The 8,845-nt window shown below is 45.8% G+C and overlaps 2 non-coding genes across 2 annotated transcripts; both read left to right on the top strand.

Annotated features, from left to right (window-relative positions):
* The first annotated feature begins 1,524 nt into the window (after window positions 1–1,524).
* On the top strand, window positions 1,525–1,619 carry trnai-uau. The gene is made up of 2 exons: window positions 1,525–1,562; window positions 1,584–1,619. It is a non-coding gene; the product is annotated as a tRNA-Ile (tRNA).
* Window positions 1,620–6,889: 5,270 nt separating this feature from the next.
* Window positions 6,890–6,984, top strand: trnai-uau. Its single transcript has 2 exons — window positions 6,890–6,927; window positions 6,949–6,984. It is a non-coding gene; the product is annotated as a tRNA-Ile (tRNA).
* Window positions 6,985–8,845: the final 1,861 nt, after the last annotated feature.

Consider the following 8,845-nt stretch of genomic DNA (forward strand, 5'->3'; position numbering starts at 1 on the left):
TAGTCTCTTCAATGTGGAGACCGAAACTGACACGATGTTCCTGATGTGGTCTCATCAGAACCAGAAAAGCTGTAGCAAGACATTAAAGACGACAAAACCGAGCAACATGCAGAAGACTGGAAGGAGATTGTGACTGTGAATATGTGGCACTGCGCACATTCCTATTTCCTATTTATTATCTGTAAACTCCATTTCTTCTCAATACCTTGTGTCCTACACTGCCTGTTCCTACTTTCGAGGCTAAGCTCGGGATCCCGAACTGCCTGTTTGCATCTGGCAGCTCCTTGATCCTAAGATCTTGCTGAATTAAACATTCAACTCTCCGACTTCCCGAGACACAGAAGTAGTTTCCACTCATAAATTAGTAACCCTGATACTAACAAAGCGGGATGGAGGCAAGACTAAGTTTGAGTGATGACACTCCGGGTGGAATGGCGAGCTGGAGTTCATTCACAAAAGCAGCAACGTTGAAACAACTGCGCCAAACGTGGGGCTGCAAACCACAATCCGAATCTCAGGCTCTTACGACTGAGCTACTGGGCACTGAAATAGCAGCTGACCCAATGTTACTGCCCTGCCTTCGAAATAATTGTTATTGGAATTTTGGTTCCTCGTTGTACTTGTTAAAAGCAGGAGCTGCACAATTGGATTAACTTTGGGTTCAGGTCCGAATCTTTACAGTCTTTACAGATCTCGGGATCTCTAAAGACTTAATTACCTGCAGTTGCTCGCATTCAAAGCATGTCTTGCATCTTTGAGTTTGTCTCTTTATATATGTGTCTGAAACATACCTCTTCATTCACCTGAGGAAGGAGCAGTGCTCCGAAAGCTAGTGATTTGAAACAAGCCTGTTGGACTTTAACCTGGTGTTGTAAGATTTCTTACTCTGCTCACCCAAGTCCAACGCCGGCACCTCCACATCATAACTTTGGGTTGGCACTGATTGTGTAGAATAGCACATTCAGTCACCACAGATAAACTGCATGAAACTTTGACAGCAGTGGGAATCAAACCAACATTGCTATGGAGGCAGGAATCGAAATCCACTGCTTTGGACCACTTGTAAGACGTCTTACAACATCAGTTTAAACCTCCGCTCCTAAAGCTAGTGATTCCAAATAAACCTATTGGTCTTTAACCTAGTGCTGTAAGACTTCATCCTGTGCCCAGCCCAGTCCAATGGCGGCATTTCCACATCATTGGACCACTTCGCCAGACGACCAGATTCGGGGATTTTCCGTTTACCATTCTGTTTGCTCTAATGCCATTGAAATAAAACATAAATTAAGGAGCTGCAATCGACCAATAGCCTCCTTGCGCTTCCTCTGACACTTAATAAGATCACAGCGAATCCCCAGCCTTAAAACAAATTCCCAACACGATCCCGATAACCCTTAATTCCCTTCGGGTCCAACAATCTCTCCATCCGACGCTACAATATCTGCAAGATCTGTGGATTCACGGAGATCTGCGGTACAAAATTCAATGGATTCCCAAACTTTGAAGAACTGGTGCATGTTGAAGGCTTCAGTGGCGCAATCAGTTAGCGCGCGGTACTTATACAGCAGTGCAGACAGCGAGCTATGCCGAGGTTGTGAGTTCGATCCTCACCTAGAGCGGTTGTTTTGCTGCAACGTGTGAGGAACTCTGCAATTCAATGTTCAGTTCGCAGCAGAGAACATTTGAATAGCAAACCAGCGTCTCTGGGCTGGTTCACCATACATGGTCGCACTGCTGCTTCACAGCTCATCCGTCCCGGGTTCTATTCCAGCTTCGGGTGACTGAGCAATTTGCACTTTCTCCCAGTGTCAGAAAAAATCCAGAATCTGGTAGTATGGCCAAGCCATCCACGGATATGGAGATGCTGGCGGTGGGCAGAGGGAGAAGTCTTACGACATAGAACATTACAGCGTAATAAGGGCCCTTCAGCCTTCGATGTTGCACCGACCCGTGAAACCATCTGAAGCCTATCTGACCGACACTATTCCATTTTCATCCATATGTCTATCCAGTGACCACTTAAATGCCCTTAAATTTGGCAAGTCTACTGCTGTTGCAGGCAGTGCGTTCCACACCCCTACGACTCTCTGAATAAAGAAACTGCCTCTGACATTAGGTTAAAGTACAATAGGTTTATTTGGAATCATAGCTTCCGGAGCACAGCTTTAACCTGGTGTAAGACTTCTTACAAGTTGTGCAAGACAGAGGATTTCGATTCCAGTCTATATAGGAATGTGGGATTGATTCCCACTGCTGTGAAAGTTTCATGCAGTTTCGCTGAGGTAATTGTTCTCTTCTGCAGAATCAGTGCCACTCAACGTTGATCCTGTTGTGTAGCTCCTGCTTTTAACAAGTAGAACAAGGAACCACTATTCGCAACAATCATTGCGAAGGCAGGGCAGTGACATTGGTTCAACTGCTATTCCAGTGCCCACTAGCTCAGTCATTGGAGCCTGAGTTTCGGATTGTGGTTTGGAGCCCCACGTTTTGCGCAATTGTTTAAACGTTGCTGCGTTCAAGGATGAACTCCAGCTCTCTATTCCTGCCGGAGTGTCACCAATCAAATTTAGTCTTGTCTCCATCCCGCTTTCTTGGTACCACAGTTACTGGTTTATGAGTGAAAATTGCCTCTATGTCATTGGAAGTCGGAGATTTTAATGCTCTCTTGTCATTTTGAATTAAATGTGGACCCATATCTGGGAGATAATTGTGTCAGTGTGATGTGTAAACTCTGATCAATTGCCACCCAGATTTTACCTCACTGCACAATCGCCATGGTCAGTTCGTTGAAGCCTATCAGTGTCCTTCTCCTCTGGATTTGTTTCCGACCTGCTGCGCATGTAGCATTTCCAGCCCCTATGGGGAAATGCAGCTCTGCTTCCACTGATTATCGATTCAATCAGGAAGCAGTTCAGGTTCGCTTATCAGCTTGATGGACTCGTGCCCAGGCCGGAGTGGTTCCAGGGTCGAATCCACGAGATCACCAGAGAATTGGGGCAACGTCCCGCTTAATTAGATCAGCGTTCCTGGTGGTCAGCATTCGGCGCTTTCACCGCTGCTGCCCGGGTTCGATTCCCGGTCAGGGAATGAATGTTTATTCATTTGCAGGGGCTAGTTTTGCTCTCTCAGCTAAATCGCTGGCTTTTAAAGCAGACCAAGCAGGTCAGCAACACGGTTCGATTCCCGTACCAGCCTCCCCGACCTGCGCCGGAATGTGGCGACTCGGGGCTTTTCACAGTAACTTCATTGAAGCCTACTCGCGACAATAAACTATTTTCATTTCATTTTCACTTAGTTCATCAAGGAGAGCATTTACTTTTCATTTCTGACCTTTTGCACTCGAGACAAGTATCTCCGACAATATGCCATGACAGCTGTAATACAAGTGACTTCTGCAGCCAATGGCAACACCGATTGCTCTCAGCTGGAGTGACAGTGACAGTGAGGTGAGACAGTACTCCAGGCTGCTCATGTATCAATTACAATTTCCAAAACCCTGCGGCTCCTGTGAAACATTCAAGACAACATACGGCAGATATTCATCACTGGAAGTAACTGACACACATGAAATTCCAAACACATTCATGCCACACCTCTTTCTGCTTCTGTCGCTACCTCACCTATCCAGATCCCTCCGTCCGTCCATATCCCAGGGTCAATGCGCTGCTTGATACAAACAGACAGTTGGCGAACCCAAGCGTTGCCTCCAAAGCAGGAACAGGCAGTGTAGGACACAACGTATTGAGAAGAGATGGAGTTTACAGATGAGAAGGTAAAACCACACCAGGATCTCATCTTCCTCTTCCCCCCGGACACTGATACAGGAATGTGTGCAGTGCCGAATAGCCACAGTCACAATCTCCTTCCAGTCTTCTGCATGCTGCTAAGCTTTGTCGTACTTAAACTCTTGCTGCAGCTTTTCAGGTTCTGATGAGACCACATCTGGAATATTGTGTGCAGTTTCCGTCTCCACATTGAATGAACGATATACTTGCATTGGAGGTGGTACAGCAAATGTTCACGAGATTCTTCTCTGGATGACAGGGTTTTCCTATGTAAAGGGGCTGAGAAATTTGGGCTGAAATTCCCTGGAGTTTAGAAGACTGGGCGGTGATATCAACGAAACCCACACAATTGTGAATAGGTTTGATAGGGTGGACGCTGAGAGATTGTTTCCACTGGTCAGGGAATCTAAAACACTACGGCAGAGTCTCAGGATAGGGGGCTGTTCATTCGTGACTGAGATGAGGAGACATTTCTTCACTCAAAAAGTTGTGAATCTTTGAACTTCTCCACACCAGAGGGTTGTGCATGTTCCATCATTGAACACATTTCAGGTTGGGATTGACAAGCTTTTCGTTCTATTGGGAAATGAAGGCGAGCTGTGGGAAGATGGAATTGTGTAGGAAGATCAGCCAACATTTAAACCTTTAAGTCAGGTTATCAGGTTTAATCGCATATTTGAAATACATATTTTATTACATGTAATATGTTTGTCATGAATATTCATTGACTAAATCATTTTGGTAACACCAGATCACAGTAGAGCCGTTAACACTTGAGACATATTTTGCCCAAGGACCCAATAACAACCCAGAACTGTGAACAATGAATGCGACGGGGAGAAAACAGCAAAAAAGCCGTCCCTGGGTGGCCTCGAACCACCAACCTGAAGATTTAAAGCACGTTCGCAGTCTGGGCATTAAAAAGATCTCATCTTAGTATGTACTAGCTGATGCCTCAGCAGGTGGAATGAGGCAGTGAATCCTTTCCCACTCTCTGAGCCGGTGAACAGCCTCTCCCCAGTGTGGACTTGTTGGTGTGACATCAGGGAGCAGAACTAAGTGAATGCCTTCTCACACTGGCGCAGGTGAACAGTCTCTCCCGAGTGTGAATTTGTTGGACTGGCAATCGGTTGGATAACTGCGTGAATTTCTTGTCACATTGAGAGCAAGTGAAAGGTTTCACCCCAGCGTTACTTTCCATGTTCCATTTCTGACTGAATCCTTGGTAATAAACGAAAGAAGAAGTGTAACAGGAAAATCACTTGGGAACTTTGGGAATGTTTACATATAATTTCATTCAATCGATAATGAGACGTGGTAACGTGACTGATTGGGCTAAGGGGGAGGATTTAGGCTCCAGTCTGTGTAAGATAATTCTATGATTTTATGTCTTTAAAATTAGCATCATGACAGCTGTAGCCATGGTCCTATCGAAAGACCGCTTGAAAGTTCCTAAAGCGTTCCACCCCACTATCACAGCAGGCAGTCCATTCCACACCCTATCCACTCTCGGAGCAAAGAAACAACATCGGATATCCCTCCTATATCTCGCACTCTGAACCTTATCGTTATGCCCCCTTGGAAAGTCTCTTCAATGTGGAGACCGAAACTGACACGATGTTCCTGATGTGGTCTCATCAGAACCAGAAAAGCTGTAGCAAGGCATCAAAAACGACAAAACCGAGCAACATGCAGAAGACTGGAAGGAGATTGTGACTGTGAATATGTGGCACCGCGCACATTCCTATTTCCTATTTATTATCTGTAAACTCCATTTCTTCTCAATACCTTGTGTCCTACACTGCCTGTTCCTTCTTTCGAGGCTAAGCTCGGGATCGCCAACTGCCTGTTTGCATCTGGCAGCTCCTTGATCCTAAGATCTTGCTGAATTAAACATTCAACTCTCCGACTTCCCGAGACACAGAAGTAGTTTCCACTCATAAATTAGTAACCCTGATACTAACAAAGCGGGATGGAGGCAAGACTAAGTTTGAGTGATGACACTCCGGGTGGAATGGCGAGCTGGAGTTCATTCACAAAAGCAGCAACGATGAAACAACTGCGCCAAACGTGGGGCTGCAAACCACAATCCGAATCTCAGGCTCTTACGACTGAGCTACTGGGCACTGAAATAGCAGCTGACCCAATGTCACTGCCCTGCCTTCGAAATAATTGTTATTGGAATTTTGGTTCTTCGTTCTACTTGTTAAAAGCAGGAGCTGCACAATTGGATTAACTTTGGGTTCAGGTCCGAATCATTACAGTCTTTACAGATCTCGGGATCTCTAAAGACTTAATTACCTGCAGTTGCTCGCATTCAAAGCATGTCTTGCATCTTTGAGTTTGTCTCTTTATATATGTGTCTGAAACATACCTCTTCATTCACCTGAGGAAGGAGCAGTGCCCCGAAAGCTAGTGATTTGAAAGAAGCCTGTTGGACTTTAACCTGGTGTTGTAAGATTTCTTACTGTGCTCACCCAAGTCCAACGCCGGCACCTCCACATCTTAACTTTGGGTTGGCACTGATTGTGTAGAATAGCACATTCAGTCACCACAGATAAACTGCATGAAACTTTGACAGCAGTGGGAATCAAACCAACATTGCTATAGAGGCAGGAATCGAAATCCACTCCTTTGGACCACTTGTAAGACGTCTTACAACATCAGTTTAAACCTCCGCTCCAAAGCTAGTGATTCCAATAAACCTATTGGTCTTTAACCTAGTGTTGTAAGACTTCATCCTGTGCCCACCCCAGTCCAAAGGCGGCATTTCCACATCATTGGACCACTTCGCCAGACGACCAGAGTCGGGATTTTCTGTTTACCATTCTGTTTGCTCTAATGCCATTGAAATAAAATGTAAATTAAGGAGCTGCAATCGACCAATAGCCTCCTTGCGCTTCCTCTGACACCTAATAAGATCACAGCGAATCCCCAGCCTTAAAACCAATTCCCAACACGATCCCGATAACCCTTAATTCCCTTCGGGTCCAACAATCTCTCCATCCGACGCTTCAATATCTGCAAGATCTGAGGATTCACGGAGATCTGCGGTACAGAATTCAATGGATTCCCAAACTTTGTAGAACTGCTGCATATTGTGGGCTCCAGTGGCGCAATCGGTTAGCGCGCGGTACTTATACAGCAGTGCAGACAGCGAGCTATGCCGAGGTTGTGAGTTCGATCCTCACCTAGAGCAGTTTTTTTTGCTGCAACCTGTGAGGGACTCTGCAATTCAATGTTCAGTTCGCAGCAGAGAACATTTGAATAGCAAACCAGCGTCTCTGGGCTGGTTCACCACACATGGTGGCACTGCTGCTTCACAGCTCTTGTGGTCCGGGTTCAATTCCAGCTTCGGGTGATTGAGCAATTTGCACTTTCTCCCAGTGTTAGAGAAAATCCAGAATCTGGTAGTATGGCCAAGACGTCCACGGATATGGAGATGCTGCGGTGGGCGCAGGAAAAGATCTTACAACATAGAACATTCCAGCGCAGTACGGGCCCTTCAGCCCTCGATGTGACACTATCTGACCTACACTATTCCATTTTCATCCATATGTCTATCCAGTGACCACTTAAATGCCCTTAAATTTGGCAAGTCTGCTACTGTTCCAGGCATTGCGTTCCACACCCCTACTACTCTCTGAATAAAGAAACTGCCTCTGACATCTGTCCTTTTTCTACCACCCCTCAATTTAAAACTATGCCCCCTCGTGTTGGTCATCACCATCCGAGGAAAAAGACTCTCACTGTCCACCCTATCTAACCCTCTGACGATCTTATATGTCTCTATTAAGTCAACGCTCAGCTTTCTCCTCTCTAACGAAAACAACCTCAAGACCCTGAGCCTTTCCTCGTAAGACCTTCCCTCCATACCAGGCAACATCCTAGTAAATCTCCTCTGAACCCTTTCCAAAGCTTCCACATCCTTTCTATAATGTGGTGACCAGAACTGCACGCAGTACTCCAGCTGCGGCCGCACCAGAGTTTTGTACAGCTGCAGCATGACCTCGTGGCTTCGAAACTCAATCCCCCTACTGATAAAAGCTAGCACACCATATGCCTTCTTAACAGCCCTATTAACCTGGGTGGCAACTTTCAGGGATTTATGTACCTGGATGCCGAGATCTCTGTGTTCATCTACATTACCAAGAATCTTGCCATTAGCCCAGTACTCTGCACTCCTGTTACACTAGGTTAAAGTACAATAGGTTTATTTGGAATCATAGCTTTCGGAGCACAGCTTTAACCTGGTGTAAGACTTCTTACAAGAGGTGCAAGACAGAGGATTTCGATTCCAGTCTATATAGCAATGTGGGATTGATTCCCAGTGCTGTAAAAGTTTCATGGAGTTTCGCTGAGTTGATTGTTATCTTCTGCAGAATCAGTGCCACTCAACGTTGATCCTGTTGTGTAGCTCCTGAATTTAACAAGTAGAACAAGGAACCACTATTCGCAACAATCATTGCGAAGGCAGGGCAGTGACATTGGTTCAACTGCTATTCCAGTGCCCACTAGCTCAGTCATTGGAGCCTGAGTTTCGGATTGTGGTTTGGAGCCCCACGTTTTGCGCAATTGTTTAAACGTTGCTGCTTTCAAGGATGAACTCCAGCTCTCTATTCCTGCCGGAGTGTCACCAATCAAATTTAGTCTTGTCTCCATCCCGCTTTCTTGGTACCACAGTTACTGGTTTATGAGTGAAAATTGCCTCTATGTCATTGGAAGTCGGAGATTTTAATGCTCTCTTGTCATTTTGAATTAAATGTGGACCCATGTCTGGGAGATAATTGTGTCAGTGCGATGTGTAAAATCTGATCAATTGCCACCCAGATTTTACCTCACTGCACAATCGCCATGGTCAGTTCGTTGAAGCCTATCAGTGTCCTTCTCCTCTGGATTTGTTTCCGACCTGCTGCGCATGTAGCATTTCCAGCCCCTATGGGGAAATGCAGCTCTGATTCCACTGATTATCGATTCAATCAGGAAGCAGTTCAGGTTCGCTAATCAGCTTGATGGACTGGTGCCCAGGCCGGAGTGGTTCCAGGGTCGAATCCACGAGA

This window comes from Scyliorhinus canicula, chromosome 17 (genome assembly GCF_902713615.1).
Source record: "Scyliorhinus canicula chromosome 17, sScyCan1.1, whole genome shotgun sequence".
NCBI classification, from domain to species: Eukaryota; Metazoa; Chordata; class Chondrichthyes; order Carcharhiniformes; family Scyliorhinidae; genus Scyliorhinus; species Scyliorhinus canicula.